The sequence below is a fragment of the Aquarana catesbeiana genome, unplaced genomic scaffold, assembly GCF_042186555.1.
Source record: "Aquarana catesbeiana isolate 2022-GZ unplaced genomic scaffold, ASM4218655v1 unanchor235, whole genome shotgun sequence".
In the NCBI taxonomy this organism is placed as follows: domain Eukaryota; kingdom Metazoa; phylum Chordata; class Amphibia; order Anura; family Ranidae; genus Aquarana; species Aquarana catesbeiana.
Genome location: NW_027362663.1, coordinates 624,864 through 637,311, shown reverse-complemented (window position 1 = coordinate 637,311; position 12,448 = coordinate 624,864). Strand labels below are relative to the sequence as shown.

Genomic DNA, 12,448 nt, shown 5'->3' with positions numbered 1-12,448 from the left:
AATAAAAATGTCCCACGATGTAAATCCATTGTCCATTATGCCTCCCAACGAACTGAAAAAAAAACGCAACAACTCCGCCTCCATAGAGGCTCCCGCCGACTGAAGCCTCTTCACAATGACAGCTCTTATATAGCTGAGGGGCAGGGCCACCCGGTGATGTAAACGGGTGACCCTGCCCCCTCTGATGCCACGTGACAGAGGAGATTGGGGTCATCCGTTTACGTCACTAGGTGGCTCCGCCTTCAGCTATATAACAGCTGTCAAACCGAAAAGCCTGCATTCGGCCGGACGCCTCCCATGGAGGCGGAGGTGTTGTTTTTTTTTCTTTTTCCGGTTCGTCGGGCAACGTGATGGACAATGGTTTTACATTGCGGGACATTTTAATATTTTTATTTTTTAACAAAAGATTTGTCCCAAACTGTCTCTTGTCATTTTTACCATTTTGACACTTTTTTTTGGTGAATGTGTAGGGGTACAATGTACCTGATACCCATTTGATAGGGGACAGGGTGGCAGGATCTGGGGGTCCCCTTGTTAAAGGTGGCTTCTAGATTCCGATAAACCCCCTGCCCGCAGACCCCTCAACCACAGGGCTCTCTTACTCCCCCTTCTCCCGTGGCCTGTCAGGTTGCATGCTCAGGTAAGGATCTGCTATGGATTTTTGGGGGACCCCTACTCCATTTTTTTTTTAAATTTTGGCACAGAGTTCCCTTTTAAAATCCATACCAGACCTGAAGAGCCTGGTATGGATTTTGGGGGGACCCCCACGCATTTTTTTTTTAAATTTTGGTGCGGGGTTCCCCTTAATATTCATACCAGACCCAAAGGGCCTGGTAATGGCCTGGGGGAACCCCTGCCATTTTGAAAATGATTTTTATCTATATTGCCGGGATCCAACAATTCATTACAACCGCGAGCAGTTTTAAATTACTTTTTTTCCTTTAGAAATGTAATTTTGCTGTGGTATTGTTCTAAATACTGGAAACAAGCGCTACTTTACAGGCATACTAAGGACACCCCCCAGGCACAATATTAAAATGAATATTTCAATTTTATTGTTTCACTTTAAGCATTATTAACCACTTAAGCCCCGGACCATTTGGCTGGCCAAAGACCAGAGCACTTTTTGTGATTCGGCACTGCGTCGCTTTAACTGACAATTGTGCGGTCGTGCGACATGGCTCCTAAACAAAACTGACGTCCTTTTTTCCCAAAAATAGAGCTTTCTTTGGTGGTATTTGATCACCTCTGTTTTTATTTTTTGCGCTATAAACAAAAAAAGAGCGACAATTTTGAAAAAACAGGTAATATTTTTTACTATATTATCCCCAAAAAATATCTAAAAAAACATTTTTTTTCCCCAGTTTAGGCCGATATTCTTCTACATATTTTTGGTAAAAAAAAATTCGCAATAAGCGTTTATTGATTGGTTTGCGCAAAAGTTATAGCGTCTACAAAATAGGGGATAGTTTTATGGGATGTTTATTAATTTTTACTAGTAATGGCGGCGATCAGCGTTTTTTATCGTGACTGCAACATTATGGCGGACAGATCGGACACTTTTGTCACGATTTTGGGACCATTCACATTTATACAGCGATCATTGCGATTAAAAATGCATTGATTACTGTGTAAATGTGACTGGCAGTGAAGGGGTTAAGCAAGAGGGGGTGCTGCAAGGGTTAAGTGTGTCCTAGGGAGTGATTCTAACTGTGGGGCGGAGGGGCTGTGTGTGACACATCACTGATCACCGCTCCCGATTACAGGGAGCTGTGATCAGTGACAGTGTCACTAGGCAGAACGGGGAAATGCCTATTTACATCAGCATTTCCCCATTCTTCAGCTCCATGAGACGTTCGCGGGTATCCCCGCGGACATCGAGTCCATGGGACCCGTGATCACACTCACGAAGCTCGCGGTAGGATCGCGCACGCTGCCGGCGGCGCGCACGCGACCACAAATTCAAAAGGACGTAGAGGTACGCCCATTTGCGCAGCCGTGCCATTCTGCCGACGTATATATGTACATGCGGCTGTCGGCAAGCGGTTAAAATCACTATTCCTGAAAAAACGACCATTTTTAAAACTTTTTTTACATTGATACATGTCCTCTAGGGCAGGACCCGGGTCCCCAAACACTTTTTATGGCAATAACTTGCATATAAGCCTTTCAAATTAGCACTTTTGTTTTTTCATATTAGTGTCCCATAGACTTTAACAGTGTTCAGCGGCTTTCGAATTTGCCGCGAACACCGCATATTGTTCGATGTTTGGCGCACACTTGATGTTCGAGTCGAACTTACGTTTGACTCAAACATCGGGCTCATCCCTACATGTAAGAAACAGTTCATAAGGAGATCAGAGATCACCAAAGACATGGATGAAGTGTTGTACCGTGTTGGCAATTGATAGCAATAGAAAAATAAAAATGGAGTTTCATTGGCTGAGTACATTTTGTGCTGTGATATTTCGCAAACACTTAGAGGCCTTTTTAAAAAATTAAATAGATGACCAGCATTCAAACAGCTGTGATGAATATTGGATGTATTTTCTTTCATATAGTAATTTCCTTGGCCCCATTTAGTGGCCATTTTGCAGGATTGTGCTATTTTTACTGATTGATGTTTTTTTAGGAAAAGTACCCCATTATAGTCACTAGATGGAGCTGAAGATCATAGGAAATCACTGCGTTAAATTACAGGTATAATATGTAATGGCTGAATGTCATCCAACAAATTTTCTATCAATAGACCCCTTAGTTTCCTTTGTCTGGCATGGTTTTATATAATGACTGAGATCTAAGTCATGCACTTAAAGTGTTACTAAACCCAGAACCTGCATTCACTATATCTTTTTTTTTTTTTTTCTTGTTTTTTACCACTTCAGCAAATATTATCAAGAAGCAAAATCAGTTCAACGTTCATTTTACCGTCTCCTTCTCGTTTTCACATCATTGTGGTAAATTCTTATAGCTTTATTTTATTTGCTTTCTTTGCCTATTATTTATTTATTTCTTCCCTTTTTTTTTTCTCCCCTTTCCCTTCTTTTCCACAAAGGGATTAAACATTGACTAGTTTAAATACAATAAATAAATAGATATATAGAGGTTACATATACCAGCCTGGTAGTCATATACCAGCCTGGGAATCCATAAAATACCTAAGGGGTTCCCCGCACCCCACTCCTATTGCCAGTATTACACAACCTAACCTGATTGTTGGGGTTCCTAGGTTATACACCCTTCCCTCCCGCCTCCCCCACCACCACCCCGTCCCCTATCAAAGAACTCATAATGTGATTACAGGTCTAACCTAAATAAAAAAAAAAAAAAAATTCCTTTCTCTTCCTTTTCTTTCCATCCCGGCTAGAGTTCTATTCCTAATTGCTAAGCCTGTTGATTTAACCACACTATGGAACCTGTTTCGATCTGCCATTACATTGCCTTGGTATACTAGGCAGGTTAGCATTGTCTACCGTTGCTTTATCACCTATATTTCCTATTAAGGGCGGCCTAGCTTTTCCAACCACGGTCTCCACATTTTGTCAAATTCCTGGAGATTGCCCCTTTTAATGTACTCAGTTCTTTCCCTACAAAGAGCTATACTTACTGTGGCAATCCAGTCTTTCACTGTGGGGGGTTCCTTAGACTGCCGCCGTAATGTTATCATTTTCCTAGCTTGGAACAGACATCTCAAAATTGACAATGTAGTGCTTTTCCTCTCCCCCTGTACCCGTCTATACCCCAAGATACATACTATGGCCTCCTCCTCCAATGAAACACCAAAAATATCTCTCAGGCTATTAATCACCCCCTCCCAGTATCGGAACAGCTTGGGGCATCTCCACAACATGTGGATAAGATCCTCCGTCCCCCGACATCTGGGGCAGCTATCATTAGGTCTTCTTCCAAACTTAAAGATCCGTTTAGGTGTATAGTAGGCTCTATTTAGCAGCATCAGGTGCGAGATCTTCTGTGGAGGGGAGACTGATAGCAGGGGCCCTATCTCCAGGATTCTCTCCCACTGTGCCTGAGACAGTACTCCTATATCTTCTTCCCATTTAGCTCTAACAGCTTGCAGTAACCCCCCTTATTAACTGTGTTGCTCAATTGACCATAAATCTTAGATATTAATCCCTTAGTGGGGGTTACTTGGAGTATACTTTGGAATAAGGGCATTTCTTTCCACTCTAGAATCTGCTTCTTAAACTGAGCTTTGAGGGCATGCTCCAGCTGAAGATGCGAAAAGAAGGTACTCGGTGAGAGATCGAATTCACGTTCCAACTCTGGGAATTTCTTTAGCGTGTTACCTATATAAAGTTGTCTTAGATTTTTAATTCCTTGATTTTCCCACTCTCTAACTTTTCCTACTTTAAGAACTTCCTGCAGATTTCGGTTATTCCAGATGGGAGTATAGTCAGTAAACCCATCATATCTCATCTGTTTTTTAACTGTTTTCCAAAGTTTCGTTATCAGTTTGATTGTTGGATATTCATAATGAAAGGAAGCAGCCTCCAATGCTTCAATTATTGTGTTATGTAAGGCACCTATTAATAGAATTCTGCCATTTGGAGTGCCTCCTCCCGGTGCCCCACACCCCACTAACTGCTGCAATTGGGTTGCTAAAAATTAACGCTCCGGGTGAGGGAGGGCAAAGCACCCATCCTGCGCCGGTAGCTGAAGCACCCGTAAACGTATCCTGGCTTGTCTCCCTTTCCAAATCAGTTCCCTGAAGAGGCTCTCGATTTTCCTAAACCAACTCTTGCATATCCACACTGGAGAATTGTGCAGGACATACAATAATTGTGGCATCCATATCATTTTTATTAAACTACATCTTCCTGCCACTGATAGGGAAAGACGCTTCCATATACCTATCTTTTGTTTGAATTTCGACAGAAGCGGATCAAGGTTCTTGCCAATATATTGATTAGGGTCCTTAGTTATGACAATTCCCAGGTACTTCAGTGCGTTCACAATTACCAACTGGGGCATTACCTGCCCCATAGGCTCACTTATTCGGTCTATAGGCAACAGCTCTGACTTTTCCCAGTTTATCTCTAGACCTTAGAAACTGCCAAATGACTCCACTATTCCCATTGCCTTTGACAATGAGTTGGTCGTATCTCCTAAGAAAAGTAAGATGTCATCCGCATATAACGCAATTCTTTCTTCACCTGTCTTTCTCTGGAACCCAATTATCTCAAAGCTCTCTCTTACGGAGATGGACAGGGGCTCCATTGCCAGAGCAAAGAGCAATGGAGACAATGGACACCCCTGTCTCGTCCCCTTCTCCAGTTCAAACCAATCTGATAACTCATGATTAATTTTTAATCTTGCCTTGGGTCTATCATAGAGCATTTTAATCCATCCGATAACCGAGGGACCAAATCCAAATTTCCCCAGGACTCGCCAAATATATCCCCACTCCACACTATCAAAAGCTTTGGACACATCTAGGGTCAGCACAGCTCTTGAACCCTCATTCTCCGTAGGCGCTTGTAAATTCAAAAAGGCCCTTCTGCTATTCAGACTTGTAGATCTATTGGCAATAAATCCTGCTTGGTCTATATGGACCAGTTTATGGATAGGTTTATTTAATCTAATTGCCAAGACTTTAGCCAAAATTTTGGCATCAGTACACAAAAGGGAGATTGGCCTATAAGCGGCCACATCCAAGGGGTCCTTCCCATCTTTTTGGAGCATTATAATAGTTGCCTCCAGCATTGAGGCAGGCAAGTGTCCCCCTCTGAGTGCCCCCTCCAACGCTTTCAGCAACTCTGGAATTAAGACATCGCCATAATATTTATAGGCCTCTATTGGAAGGCCATCCGGGCCGGGGGATTTTGAGTTTGCCATACTGGCTATCGCTACTTGCAGTTCTGCAAGAGTTACTGGGGCTTCTAAAAGATCTCTTTCCTCTTGTGATATAGACGGTATTACTAGGTCTCCCAAGAATTCCTCCATCAGATCTTCCATTCCTTTTTTCTGAGAGGTATAAAGATTTTTATAATAGTCCCTAAATACTTGCACTATCTTTGGAGTATTTGAAAATATATCTCCTCCTATAGATTTAATGGCAAGAATAGTGGATGGAGCAGTATTGGACTTTACCAACTGTGCCAACAACTTTCCCACTCTTTCACCCTCTACCGAGGAAGCCTGGCGCTGGAGGAGATACAGAGTCTCTGCTTTCTGCATAGCGATTACCTTATACTCTTGTTGTTTATCTAGCCAAGCTGTTTCCCGTTCGGGGGTTGGGTCATTAATATAATTATTTTCGGCCTCAAGCACCTCTCTTAAAATTTTTTCTTCCCCACTCCTAGCCTCTTTATTGAATTTGGCCAAGTGCTGTATTAGTACACCCCTAAAGAAAGCCTTCAGAGCGTCCCACATCACAGCAGGCGGTGCCGTTCCTTCATTGATTTCAACAAACTCTCTCAATTTAGGGAGAACCCCATCTGGATTTTTAATCAATTCGAACCAATACTGGTTAATTTTCCACTCCTTCCGGGGATTGTTCCCTCCTATCTTCAAAGTAACCACCATTGGGGAGTGGTCTGATATACCTCTTGGCAAGTATATAATTCTTTCAGTAATCTGTAATGCTCTATCATTCCCAATAACCAAATCTATCCTTGAGAGGGCAGCATACGAAGCTGAGTAGCAAGAAAATTGCAAGACACCCGGGGTTTCGCACCCTCCACAGATCTATTAACCCTACTTCATCCAGGAATTGACACAGACAGCTTTTCACCATGGACTTAGAGAGAGACCGTACAGGAAATCTATCCAACCTACTATCCAAGATCTCGTTGAAATTGCCAACAACTATGATCGGCACCCCCTTTTTATCTAACAGAAATTCATTCAGTCTAAGCAAGACCTGCAAGTTAAAGGGCGGGGGGATGTATATATTTACCACCACAAACATACTACTATCAATTGAACAGTATAGAAAAATATATCGACCCCCCTCGTCTATACTGGATTGCCTGCAGGAAAAATTCACCCCTGTTTTCACCATAACGCTTACCCCCCTACTATATGAGGAGTAAAACGCATGAAATTGGCATTGATATTTCCTTGACTGTAGTTGCTGGGGTGTATTTTTGTTAAATGGGTTTCCTGCAGGCAGACCACTTCTACCCCACTCTGCTCCATCATGGAGAGTACTGCCATCCTTTTGAGAGGTGTCCCCTGACATTCCATGAGCCTATTTTTAATGTTCTAACTTGCATCAAGATACCAAACAAATATATATATATATATATATATATATATATATATATATATACTAACCAAGTAACCATATCTAAAAGAAAATAAATTCATTATAATCTGAAACTTTAACACCCCTCTATCTTTCAATATTTTAAACAATAAGTTTGGTGCCATTACTGCTTCCAATTCATTAGTGAGTTTAAGTGACGTGCTTAACATAGCCATAATGCAACCAATCTAAGTAAGTAATTACTGACAAACCCTTTCATGTGTAGCTTAAGTGCCATTTTCCTGCAAACGTAACTTTGTGTGTAATCCTGGATCCAACCTAAGTAAATTCCAGTGGCATAACTACTTTCTGTGAGTGCTTTACCAAAGCTAGCACTACACCCGCCCCTCTACAGGGTATCTAAAAATTTCTCTTTATTTTCCTCCAGCCACTTCTCAACTCCTGGAGATTAAAAAAACTGGGTTCCCCCTAGTGCTGTCACACGTAACCTTGCGGGGTAAAGAAGGGCATAGGGCAGCTTAAATTTTTGTAGGGTACGCTTAGACTGTATGAACTCGGCTCTACACCTTTGCAAGTCCGGCAAGAAATCAGAGTAAAACGATATCTTAACACCATTAAAAAAGATATTTCTTGCCTCCCTTGTTTTTCGCAGCAGCATCACTTTGTCCTGGTAATTAAGAAACTTCATAAGTAGAGGTCTAGGGTGTCCCCCAGCTGGAGGGGCCCTAAAGGGGACCCTGTGCGCTCTTATGCCCCATACACACGGTCGGACTTTGTTCGGACATTCCGACAACAAAATCCTAGGATTTTTCCCGACGGATGTTGGCTCAAACTTGTCTTGCATACACACGGTCACACAAAGTTGTCGGAAAATCCGATCATTCTGAACGCGGTGACGTAAAACACGTACGTTGGGACTATAAACAGGGCAGTGGCCAATAGCTTTCATCTCTTTATTTATTCTGAGCATGCGTTGCACTTTGTCCGTCGGATTTGTGTACACACGATCGGAATTTCCGACAACGGATTTTGTTGTCGGAAAATTTTATATCCTGCTCTCAAACTTTGTGTGTCGGAAAATCCGATGGAAAATGTGTGATGGAGCCCACACACGGTCGGAATTTCCGACAACAAGGTCCTATCACACATTTTCCGTCGGAAAATCCGACATATCATCTTCTAGCAGGCTAACTCTTCCTTCCAGGGCAGTTGTTCTTTCTGCAGTTTTTTGTAGATCCTGTTTGACCAGTGTCAAGTCTTCTTTCACTCCCTTCATCTGTTCACAAAGTTCTTTAAGCGAACTACTACATACGTTTACTGCCATTAATACATCCATTAAGGTTGGTTCTTTCTCTGAGGGTAGGGTGGGGTCGGATGATATGCCCATATTTGCATTCTGAGCACTCGGCCCCTGGCCTCTGTTAATATTTGTTTTGGTTGACTGGGCCATTGATGCTACAATGGCTGGCTGCGACTGGACCTGGGGCTGGCCCTGACTTTTCCTATCAGAAGTGCCCCCCTGTTGTGTTTTAGATTGTGACCCCTTCTTTGGGGGGGTCACAGCGGGGGAGTGGGCATATTGCTCCAATTTTGCTGCTGCCGCCACTGATTGCTGAGGATTTTTATCCTTTGCAGAGCGCAAGTGCTGCATCATATACTCCTTTAAAAAAAAAAAAAAAGGAACCCCACCCAGCACACCCAAGCAACAGGACAGCAGTTGGCAATCACAGCAATGACCAGCACCCTGTACTGCTACACGCTTTTGTTAGCTCGACAAAAAAAAAAAAAAAAGAAAGGAAGGATAGCCCTGCACTCTCAGCCGGCCTCTCCGTTGGTTCCGACCGAGGGTCAGCTCTACAATGTCCTACTGTTAACCAAGCCCCACCTAAGTGCAATAGCCTCTAAGGTGGCTAAAATAGCTCCAAGAAAAAAGTAGGGTATGAGTGGGTGTAACACGTATGATATTCCAGTTATTCTTACAAAATATTCCAGCAGTTCTTCACACATATATGCCTTGTAACTAACACGAGTATCAGATATTTTGCAGGTAAGAAATTGAATATCTAAGGGACAGTTTAAGCTCCCAAGTCCAGAATCCTGGGACCATGCATACCTTTGCTTTGCACCTTCGCTAGAACAGCAATTAAGAGTCCCAAACATAGCTCGCTTACAAGCTTCTCAGTTTGGTGTGGGTTCTTATGATGTTTGCCTAGGTACACTGCAGTTAAGGTAATGACCCATTAATTTAAGGAAAGAGAAAAAAAAAAGGGACAGGGACTGTTATAACAGACTTTTTCGCACTTGTCCCCATTACCCACTTATGGAATCAAACATCATGACAGATTTAACAATTTGCTGATTAAACAGTATAAAGTCTTGCAGAAGACATCAATTTCTTTTTTTTTTCTCTTCCCCTCCCAAAAACAGGACACTTAACTTATGCTTGACACTTCAGTCCCAGCCACCATACAGGGAAAGTTCCACTAACCAACAGCAGGATTATTACATCTGTACTAGGTTATCCAGATACTCATCCTTTGAATGGTCCCATCCTTTGGATCCTTTGAAGAATCTCCAGATCTTACTCCGATGGACGAGCGTTGACTGTTACAGCCCGCGCTTGCCCCTCATCTGCTGCTTCCCGAGTGCCTCCCGGCGGCGTGTGACGTCACTCCCAGCTGTCCCGCAGTGCATTCAGCCGCTCTACAGAGAACGGTAACGGATCGATAATGAATCAGGGGAGATAGGGAAAGCAGGAGCAGAGCTTCTCCACACTCTCCGTCCAGCGGGACACAGCTCTCCGCTCAGGGCTCGTATGCTGCACACTCTCCGCCGCGGTAAACAAGCACACACCGCTCAGCCTGAGTTTTCACTGACCGGAGGAACAGGGGAGGTAGAGGAGGGGGGGGACACAGCACCTTCTTACTCACTCCATCCTGCAGCGCCACACACACCCGCCCATCCGTTCACACCCCCCCACTGAAACTTGTCAGGTGCATTCACTATATCTGGTCTCCCGCAGTACATACCCTGTTTCCCCGAACATAAGACCTAGCGTGATTGTCGGTGATGGCTGCAATATAAGCCCTACCCCTCAAATCAGCCCTAGTTAAAGTCCTTGTAGGTCTTATTTTCAGGGTAAGGCTTATTTTCGGGGAAACGGGGTAGGGCTTATTTTGCAGCCATCACTGATAATCACGCTAGGTCTTATTTTCGGGAAAACAGGGTAGAACCATGAAATGCAATTATTTTAGTACATGTAAACTGCTAAATTTTCTCATCACCAGTATATAGCAACATGTGACTTCTATCAGTCTCTGCTCAAAGCTCATAGGAGGAGTTTTCATTCTTCCCTGACCCTCTGTGTGGACAGTGCTGATTGGCCCTGTGCTGATCACATGCATTCTCCTAAGAAAAAAAAACTAACTCTCTAGCATTACACACCAAACTGAGCATGTGCAGCCTGACTCCTAATGCTCTGTTCTATCATGAGATGGATTGGAGTCAGTTAAAGAAGAGGAGAATCAGAGAAGACAGGATCACACAGCCTTTATATACAATGCAGAGGATTAACCCTTTAAGTTCCACAGTGAGTATAACAAGCATGCTTTACTGCATATACACACTGATTTTACTGTTGTGGGTTTGGTAACACTTTAAGAGTACAGTGGACATTGAAGGATAAAAGTTATTTAAGCCAACAGTATTAAACCAAACATTGATTTAAAATGGGGGGAAAAAAATGGGAAATACTGTATTTGGCCTTTAGACGGCCTGTCAAACGTGCTGAAAAATGTGTCCTTAGGTGTTAAATTAGTTGTAAAGGAAGAAGGTGCATTCTATGCATTAAGGTTAAAAACCTTCTGTGTGTAGCTCCCCCCAGCCCCCCTAATACTTACCCGATCCCATCTTTATCCAGCGATGTTGCAGGAGAGACTCAGCTGCCCAGGACTCTCCCTTCTCATTGGCTGACACAGCAGTGGAGCGCCATTGGCTCACGCTGCTCTCAATCAAAGTCAGTGAGCCAATGAAGAAAGAGAGGGGGTGGGGCCTAGCCACGGCTCCATGTTTGAATGGACACATGCGGTTTGGCTTGGGTGCCCCATAGCAAGCTGCTTGCTGTGGATGCACTCGGTAGGAAGTTGGGACTAGGAGCACTTAGGAGGGACCCGAGAAGAGTAGGGTCTGGACTGCCCTGAACAAAACCACTGCACAAAGCAGGTAAGTATGACATGTTTGTTATTTTTAAACACAAAGAAACAAGACGTTAGTATCACTAACCACTTGCCGCCCTCCGGCTGTCATATGACGGCCAGGCAGCGAGGCTCTCGTTCTGGGAGGGCATCATATGACACCCTCGCCTTCCAGGCCCACCAGGGGGCGTGCGCCGCCGGCGGCACTCGCGTGCACCCACCGTGTCACTGGGGACCCGATGCACGTTCCCGGTGGCTGCGATGTCCGCTGGGCTACCGCGATTGCCCGGTAACACAGCAGGACCATGGATCTGTGTGTGTAAACACACAGATCCACGTCTTGTCAAGGGAGAGGAGACCAATGGTGTGTTCTCAGTACAGAGGAACACCGATCGGTCTCCACCCCTTGTTAGTCCCCTCCCCCACAGTTAGAATCACTCCCTAGGAAACATAATTAACCCCTCGATCACCCCCTAGTGTTAACCCCTTCCCTGCCAGTCACATTTATACAGTACAGTACAATTTTATAGCACGGATCGCTGTATAAATGTGAATAGTCCCAAAAATGTGTCAAAAGTGTCCGATATGTCCGCCGCAATATCGCAGTCACGATAAAAACGCATATGGCCGCCATTACTATTAAAAAAACATAATTAAAAAAATGCTATAAATCTATCCCCTATTTTGTAGACGCTATAAATTAAAAAAAAAAAATGGATATTTATTATAGCAAAAAGTAAAAAATATTGTGTTTTTATCAAACTTGTCACTCTTCTTTTGTTTATAGCGCAAAAATAAAAACTGCAGAGGTGATCAAATACCACCAAAAGAAAGCTCTATTTGTGGGGAAAAAATGATAACAATTTCACCTGGGTACAGTGTTGCATGACCGTTCAATTGTCATTCAAATTGTGACAGCGCTGAAAGCTGAAAAATGGGCAGGAAGGGTGTGAAAGTGCACTATATTGAGGTGGTTAATTGTGTCCATAAAACCTATACCAAAAAATTACTGTAATGCCCTGTA

The 12,448-nt window shown here is 43.4% G+C and overlaps 1 protein-coding gene across 1 annotated transcript in view; it reads left to right on the top strand.

The window, feature by feature from the left end:
• LOC141121932 (uncharacterized) overlaps positions 1-12,448 on the top strand; it is a 603,393-nt gene that overhangs the window by 380,638 nt on the left and 210,307 nt on the right. The window lies entirely within an intron of this gene.